This window comes from Amblyraja radiata, chromosome 16 (genome assembly GCF_010909765.2).
Source record: "Amblyraja radiata isolate CabotCenter1 chromosome 16, sAmbRad1.1.pri, whole genome shotgun sequence".
In the NCBI taxonomy this organism is placed as follows: domain Eukaryota; kingdom Metazoa; phylum Chordata; class Chondrichthyes; order Rajiformes; family Rajidae; genus Amblyraja; species Amblyraja radiata.
In genome coordinates this window covers 52,305,252-52,314,420 of record NC_045971.1, presented here as the reverse complement: position 1 = coordinate 52,314,420, position 9,169 = coordinate 52,305,252, and the positions used below count along the sequence as shown (strand labels likewise).

General features: G+C 46.8%; 1 pseudogene; it reads left to right on the top strand.

The window, feature by feature from the left end:
- The first annotated feature begins 346 nt into the window (after positions 1-346).
- Positions 347-9,169, top strand: part of LOC116982315 — a 57,629-nt pseudogene continuing 48,806 nt past the window's right edge.

The following is a 9,169-nucleotide window of genomic DNA, read 5'->3' as shown; positions in this document are numbered from 1 at the left end:
TCCCCACCTCTAGATCGCTCTCTAGCTCCGGTGACAGACCACGGACAGCTAGGGCAGGAATGTGTATGAGTAGTGTGATCAGTAATAAAACAGTAGTGAAGACATGGTGCGCTTTGACTCGTCTTTACAGATAGTAGAATAAATCAAAGAGTAAAGAATCTCTGTAAATAGCCTTTACCAGGTCACCAAGGTGAAATAGAAAAAACAGCCAGTGATGTACACAGTGCGTCAACACCAAAGACTGGCACTGTTCAGACTGGCGATACAGAGGATTTATACACATCTTTATATTGATAAAACAGCCACAAGCACATGGTTAATAACAAAGAGGCTTCAGTTAAACACAATGGATGCGCTCAGTTACATTGGGGAAGAAACAAAGTATAAACTATTAGTCTGGGCAACGGTACAGCTGCAAAGGTAAGAACAGGCCTATTGTTCTTCTTACAGCTTGCTGGTATCAGTGTTGGAGTTCCAGATGCCCGGGAACATCCCTTATCTCTATTCTCATTGAGACAGCGAAGGTTGTTTTATTACAAACTCTGTTCAGGATTCATAGGCTTTTGCAGCTTCTAAATTGGCCAATATTTTAAACTGTTATCAGCATGCTGTGTACAAAATGGAGGTTAATAGCAAATATAACTACATAAGCTAAATAAGATGCACTAACTTTCACACCAGCAGCAAAAGGTTTAAAGTACATTTTGGTAATTGTTGATATGTTCTCTAGATGGGTGGAAGCACACGCCACACGGAGGGATGATGCAAGGACGGTTGTCAATATTTTAATGAAATAAATAATACCTAGATTTGGGATATCCATGGGAATAAACAGTGACAGAGGAACTCATTTCACCAGTAAATCCATTCAGAACTTGTCAAAGGCACTTGGGTTCCAGAGGAAATTACACATACCATATCAATCAGGGATGATAGAGAGAGTAAATGAAGAGATAAAAGCTACTTTGTCCAAAGTATGGCAGCAGAATAGGTTGTGGCCAGACACGTGCCCATTGTGATGTATGCCCTGAGAAATCAGAAAATAGAAACACAGGCCTTACACCTTACAAGATGTTGATGGGACGACCTATGACAACAGGCACCGGACCCCCGATGACTCCTGAGAAGGTAACTCTAATTTGAAATGATGAAAAATCCTTAAGATATGCTCAAACCAGGTGTGAAACAGTTGGTAAAATTAATGAGAAAGTTAAGCAGGCACAGGTCCCTCCGACAGAAGGAAATATGCACCCGTTTATGTACGAGCAAGGATAAAGGTTATTTCTCTCCTTGATGGAAAGGACCATATTTGGTGTCACTAATATCACGAACAGCAGTAAAACTAAAAGAAAAACCCGATTGGGTACATGCTACCAGGTGTAAAATGCATTACTCAGACGGAACCTTCGAAGAGAAGGGAACACAAGAGCCGTAATATTTTGTAATGATAAATATAAGAGTATTAAAATGTAGCCATTTTCCTCATTAACAATTTATGTAGTATTAAAAACTTATGAATATACTAACATTGTGTGGGATCAGAGAGGATGAGGGTGAAGTTGTATGAAATTAACGAACAACTTTCACACAGAATAGAGTGAATTTGCTGCTGTAAGTTAAACAAGCTTCCTTATCTGATGAGAATGTTGGGTTTGTGCCCATAATCCTCTGCATACACAAGGAGAAATTGCTTTGCCTGCTCAAGGACGGATTACAACCAAAATTCTAATTGGATAGATATGGCTCTATTTTTGCAACTGATTAATGAGAGAAAATATTATTATCCTTTCTGACTATGTGTTGATCATAAAGATCAACAGGAGGGAACTGTGGAAGAAAAATTGGAATTGAACAAGGTAACGAAAGGGTGTATTGGAGGTGACAACGGAAATCTTTGTCCTCACCTGGTGTAGAAGAGAATTGGTGGAAACGGCCAAGGACATTAGATGTTATTACCTCCTGCCTGGGAAATATGTTGAAGGGTGGATGATAATGTAAACATGAAATAGCTTAGCTGATAACAAAGTTTGTTTAACTTCCTCTGAGAAGTTACAGTAGATCACCCACAGCCCCAACCGTTGGTAGCGTAGATACGTTGCAGTAAATGGGAAGCTTATGATTGGCTTGGAATAATGTCAAGATGCCTTTGTATTGTGTTGGAATTGTATTCATCATTTGTTGTTGAATAAGATTAACATAAGTGAACAATATGTTATGACATGAAATAATTGGTACCCATGTAGTTGAAGGAATATTTTTGTAGAATAGTAACTAACAAAAGTAAACAAAAGTTATTTACTACACAGTTTAACTGCCAGTTAATTTTGGTGTGAAGTCAGAGAACTGGTGGGAAGATATCATGTAATAAAGTGTCTTGAAGCAAACCTGCGAAGTCTGTTACTTATAGTTTGTGTTTAATTTCCCTCTAAATTGATTTCTTCCACATTACCAGAATGTAGAATCAGACGGATGAACTGTTGCACAACCGGCAAGACACGGTGGGCCGAATAATTAGCTTCCTCTGTCCTCAACTAATTGAAACCGCAAATGACCAATGGTCCCTGGGGGTTGGGGCTACTACTGGTAGACAGTGATGAAGGCAAGAACACCAAGCACATTTACACTGGGTGGACCAATGGTCCCTGGGGGTTGGGGCTCCACAGGAACAGGATGGAGGCAGGAACACCAGGCACATTTACACTGGGTGGAGCTAGACAGTCATTGTTCCACCGTTCCTCAGAGTCAGAACCAAGGCTCCTCATAAACACACCGACCACCACCCCAGTCACAGATTCTGACCCCTGGATCTGGACTCTTCACTCAGGGGAAAAAAACAGTAGACACGAGTGATAAATTCTCACGTACTGACAATGGAACAAATAAATACTTACTAGCAGCACAAAGTAACATAACATGCAGCAATTATCCAATCTGTGGACATTTCTTTCAGCTCACCCCTCATTCCACCAAAGCACGAAGGACCAGAAGCTGAACATCCAGTCACTACACACGAACCAGTCTGATGAAATGTTATGTTATATTAATTCCTCATTTAGGTCAGGAGACCAAATGTTACCTTTACTCCAGGTGCGTCTGTACCAAGGCACCATGATAATTGTATAAAAACATTCACACAATACAGCATTACTGTTGAATTGTCAGCTGGAGAGGATGGCCTCAAATATCACCACATCTGCCACCATGTTGTCACCCACCCACTGTCCCCACCTTCCTGAACTCTCTCCGCAACCTCTCCTGTGCCCTCTCTGCACCCTCCACGTCCCAGCCCTGCACACCTGAACCCTCTGCGCCCCGGCCCTGCCCATGGGCACCCTCTCTGCACTCTCTCCGCTCTCCTGTGCTCACTCTGCACCCTCCACGTCCCAGCCCTGCACACCTGAACCCTCTGCGCCCCAGCCCTGCCCACGGGCACCCTCTCTGCACTCTCTCCGCTCTCCTGTGCTCACTCTGCACCCTCCACGTCCCAGCCCTGCACACCTGAACCCTCTGCGCCCCAGCCCTGCCCACGGGCACCCTCTCTGCACTCTCTCCACTCTCCTGAACACTCTACATCCCCTCCATTCTCACGAACCCTCTCTGCACCATCCACACCCCGTCAAATAGTGAAAGGTCTAGATAGAGTGGATGTGGTGAGGATATTTCCACCAGTGGGAGAGTCTAGGACCAGAGGGCACAGTTTCAGAATAAGATGTACCTTTAGAATGGGATGATGAGCAATTTCTTGAGCCCAGGGCGGTGAATCTGTGGGATTCATTGCCACAGACGGCTGTGAAGCCCAAGTCAGTGGATAGTTTTAAGGCGAAGCTTGCCAGATTCTTGATTTGTACGCGTGTCAAGGTTGTGGAGAGAAGGCAGGAGAATGGAGTTGAGAGAACCGCAGAACTAGAGGGCTCTGTTCCAAAATAAGGTCGCCAAACAAGTGTAGCTCACTCCTGTTTATTTTTCTTTAATTGTGTTTCAGGCAGAGATTCATGTTTTTTTTTGTTTCACTTACTTTCTTCTTCTTCTTTCGTGTGGCGTGCACAGCCTAAAGTTGTTGGACAACTTGTACTATTTGATCTTCTGTTTGTGCACGTTGAGTTGATTGCATTGGTCGTAACAGACCACGTGAAGGTTGCAATCTTCCACCAATTGTGTGTTTTTACCAACTCTATTCTTCATAGACAAAAGACAATAGGTGCAGGAGTAGGCCATTCTGCCCTTCGAGCCAGCACCGCCATTCAATGTGATCATGGCTGATCATCCCCAATCAGTACCCCGTTCCTGCCTTCTCCCTATATCGCCCGATTCCGCTATTTTTAAGAGGCCTATCTAGCTCTCACTTGAAAGCATTCAGAGAACCTGCCTCCACTGCCCTCTGCGGCAGAGAATTCCACAGACTCACCACTCTCTGTGATAAAACGTGTTTCATCGTCTCCATTCTAAATGGCTTACTCCTTATTCTTAAACTGTGGCCCCTGGTTCTGGACTCCCCCAACATCGGGAACATGTTTCCTGCCTCTAGCGTGTCCAACCCCTTAACAATCTTATATGTTTCAATGAGATGCCCTCTCATCCTTCTAAACTCCAGTGTGTACAAGCCCAGCTGCTCCATTCTCTCAGCATATGACAGTCCCGCCATCCTGGGAATTAACCTTGTTAAGGCTGATGGTGAATTTAGTTATGCTGAATGCACAATTGCATATATTGTTTATAAGAAATGAGGCAAAGAGCCATGTGAGCCTTTAGGAGAGAGGTTCAAATCAGATCAGCCATGTTCTTATTGAATGGTGGGATATCCTTGTTAGGCCGAGGGGCAACTTCTCTGCTGATTAATATGGTTGAATAAAAGCCTCAGACAAGTTCTTGGTTTCTTGGTCCTCCAAAATATTCCAACAGGAATTTAAACTGGAGGTAAATTAAATTAATTGAGTAACTCGGCAAGGAAGCCTAGAAATCTGAAGAAGGGTCTCGAACCAAAACGTCACCCATTCCTGCTCTCCAGAATTGTTGCCTGTCCCACTGAGTTACTGACCTTTCTGTCCTTGGCCTCCTTCACTGTTAGAGTGAGGCATAAAGCAAATTGGAAGAACAGCACCTCTTGCTTGTTTGGCTTGGGCAGCTTACACTCCAGCGGTATGAATATTGCCTTCTCTAACTTTAAGTAACCTTTGCTTCCCTCTATCTCCACCCACCCCCCTTCCTAGTACTCCGACCAGTCTGACTGTCCCCGTGATTAAATTATATAATTGTACGTTTCGTTGTCACCTTTTCCCAATTAACAATGATCTATTCTACATTTTCCTTGATCCCTACCCCCTTTGATGTCTCGTTTAAACACCTTACACTTCCCTATCTCAGTGTCTCACTCCCCCATGACTATGAAGAAGGGTCTCGATCAGGAAGGTCACCCATTCCTTCTCTCCAGAGATGCTGCCTGTCCTGCTGAGTTACTCCAGCACTTTACATGACAAATTACATGAATATTTGCTTCCATCTGAGCTTTTATTGCCACCTTCCAAGGTCGAGCAGGTGATGAATGTCAGTTTCCGTTAATTAAATATTATCCATGTATGGGATGCATTGGATGTGATGTGTTGCTGTGGTCGGGGGTGGGGATTGAACCTGCCGCACTGGGCGGTGATGCGCTGATTGGCCCCGCCCCCATGCGCTGTCAATCACCGGGCAATGCTCGCGGACTTTGTGCAAATCTTTATACCACTTGGACAAGTGTTTACAATGATCAATTTATAACGGCCTGATTACCTTTTTGCAGCCTTAACGAAATAGGTCAGAAAATGTCGGTGACTGGAGGCAGCCTCTTGATGGGACATTACAGATTCAGATTCAGATTCAGATTCAACTTTAATTGTCATTGTCAGTGTACAGTACAGAGACAACGAAATGCAGTTAGCATCTCCCTGAAAGAGCAACATAAATATGAGCAATAAAGGAATCTATATACGTGCGTACAATGGTAGGTGGGGGGTGATTGGCAATCACCAAGGTGCAGAGTTAACTTGTGTAACAGCCGCAGGGAAGAAGCTGTACCTGGACCTGCTGGTCCGGCAACGGAGAGACCTGTAGCGCCTCCGGATGGGAGCAGGGTAAACAGTCTGTGGTTGGGGTGAGAGCCCTCCGCAGACAACGCTTGCTTTGGACACACTTAATGGAGGGGAGTGAGGAACCGGTGATGCGTTGGGCAATTTTCGCCACCTTCTGCAGTGCTTTCCGGTCGGAGACAGACCAGTTGCCATACCATACTGTGATACAGTTGGTAAGGATGCTCTCGATGGTGCAGTGGTAGAAGTTCACCAGAATCTGAGGAGACAGATGGACTTTCTTTAGTGTCCTCAGGAAGAAGAGACACTGGTGAGCCTTCTTGACCAGTGTTGAGGTGTTGTGGGCCCAAGAGAGGTCATCGGAGATGTTGACCCCCAGGAACCTGAAGCTGGAAACACGTTCCACCTCCGTCCCGTTAATGTGGATGGGGGTGTGCGTGCGCCCCTAGACTTCCTGAAGTCTACAATGAGCTCCTTGGTCTTCTTGGAGTTAAGGGCCAGGTTGTTGTCAGCTCACCATGCTGCTAGGAGCTGGACCTCCTCCCTATAGGCCGACTCATCGTTGTTGCTGATGAGGCCAATCACTGTTGTATCATCTGCATACTTGATGATGGTGTTAGTACCATGTACAGGTGTGCAGTCGTAGGTGAAGAGGGAGTAGAGGAGGGGGCTCAGCACACAGCCCTGTGGAACGCCGGTGTTGAGGGTGAGGGTTGAAGAGGTGTTCTTGTCTAACCTAACAGACTGGTTAGAAAGTCCAGTATCCAGTTGCAGAGGGAGGGGTCGATGCCCAGGTCACCGAGTTTGGTGAACAGTTTAGAGGGTATAATGGTGTTGAATGCTGAGCTGTAATCGATGAACAGCATTCTTACATAAGTGTCTCTGTTGTCGAGGTGGGAGAGGGCGGAGTGAAGTGCCGTTGAGATGGCATCCTCCGTACTCCTATTCTTACGGTAGGCAAACTGATAGGGATCCAGTGTGGGGGGTAGGCAGTCTTTGAGGTGTGCCAGGACCAGCCTCTCGAAGCACTTGGTGATGATGGGAGTAAGTGCAACTGGGCGGAAGTCGTTGAGGCTTGCCGCAGTGGAGTGTTTTGTCACCGGCACGATGGAGGTGGTTTTAAGGCACGTGGGGACAGCTGCTTGGGCAAGTGACAGGTTGAAGATGTCAGTTCAGACGTCTGTCAGCTACGCAGCACAGGCCCTGAGGACGTGCCCGGGGATGCCGTCAGGGCCAGCAGCCTTACGTGCATTAGTCCTACTCAGTGCCACGTACACGTCGTGTGGGTGAGTGTGAGGGGCTGGTGATCGGCAGGGAGCACAGCTTTGATGGCTGTCTCTAGATTGTCCCTGTCAAAGCGGCCATAGAAGTGGTTAAGCTCCTCAAGGAAGGAGGCGTTGCTGGATGTAGGGGTGGTGTTGGTGGGTCTATAATCCGTGATGGCCTGGATGCCTTGCCACATGCATCGGGGGTCGGAGTTGTTGTTGAAGTGCTCCTCAATCCTGAGTTTATGGCAGTGCTTGGCTTTCTTGATGCCACTCTTCAGGTTAGCCCTGGATGAACTGTAGGCTCGGGCATCGCCTGACCTGAAAGCGGTGTCCCGTGCTTTCAGCAGTAGCCTGACCTCGCTGTTCATCCATGGCTTCTGATTCGGGAATATGGTCACCCGTTTGAGGGAGGTGACACTATTGATGGTGGAGTTTATAAAGTCCAGAACAGAGGATGTGTAGGAATCAATGTCCGTGTGGGAATCAAGGGTGGCCTGGGCTGCAAACGCCTTCCTGTCAGTGTTTCCAAAACACTGCTGAAGTGTGGAGTCCACTTCCTCTGACCAGACTTTAACTGTCCTCACAGTGGGTTTAATCCGGCTGATGAGTGGGGAGTACTTAGGGAGCAGGAACAATGAGAGGTGATCAGACTGGCCAAGGTGGGGGAGGGGGACGGCTTTGTAAGCTTCAGCCATGTTAGTGTAGATTTTGTCCAGTGTCTTGTCTACTCTAGTGGCGACGGAGACATGTTGGTGGAATTTGGGGAGTACAGTCTTCAAGTTGGAGTGATTGAAGTCACCCGCAACAATGAAGGCTGCCTCGGGGTTGTGCGTCTGTTGTTTGCTAATGGAAGTATGCAGCTCTTTCATTGCAAGCTTAGCATTAGCATCAGGAGGGATATAGACTGCAGTCACAACAGTGGAGGTGAACTCTCTGGGCAGATAGAACGGTCTGCATCTAACCAAGAGGAACTCAAGGTTAGCTGAGCAGTGACTCTCGATGATGGTGGAGTCCGTGCTCCATGCTTTATTTACATAAATGTACAGACCCCCACCTCTGGTCTTACCGGAGTCTGTTGTCCTGTCCGCTCAGAGTAAATGACGCCCTGTTAGCTGGATGGCGCTATCAGGAACGTCCATGTTGAGCCAAATTTCCGTGAAGATCAGGATGTTGCAGTCTTTGATCCAGTTCTGGGAGGTGATCCTTAGCCGGAGTTTGTCCATTTTGTTTGCCAGTGAGCGCACGTTGGCGAGGAAAAGGCTAGGAATCGCTAGCCTGTGTGGGGCTAGCTCTAACCTGGCCTGTAACCCACCTCTGCATCCCCGGCAGTGCTTTCGTACGCGTTGCCGTCTGTTGGTGCTTCCGGTCGGCCGAGCTGGTTGTGGATGATCAGCCATGATCACATTGAATGGCGGTGCTGGCTCGAAGGGCTGAATGGCCTACTCTTGCACATATTGCCTGTTGGATTGGCGGTGCTGGCTCGAAGGGCTGAATGGCCTACTCTTGCACATATTGTCTATTGTCTATTGTTTGGATGGGGTGTTTTCCACATCTCCGCTGCACTGTAATCCTGTTTGTTGGTTTGCAAGACAATGTTGTCTTTCACATTCAATTGTCACCTGATTGTTCTGTTAATGTTTATTCCAGAGCTACAGAGTTTGTGAAAGCCTGTCTTCATCATGGCTGAAGGTGGTAACTGGGGAGGTGATTCAGTGGCCTCTACTTCAAAGCAAAGATCATAGACCACTCCTCCGAAATCCAATGGACTGACATGTAGTACGTGACGGAACGTCACGGCCGCCATTTCTTAATGCGACACGCGACTTCCGGTATGCCACC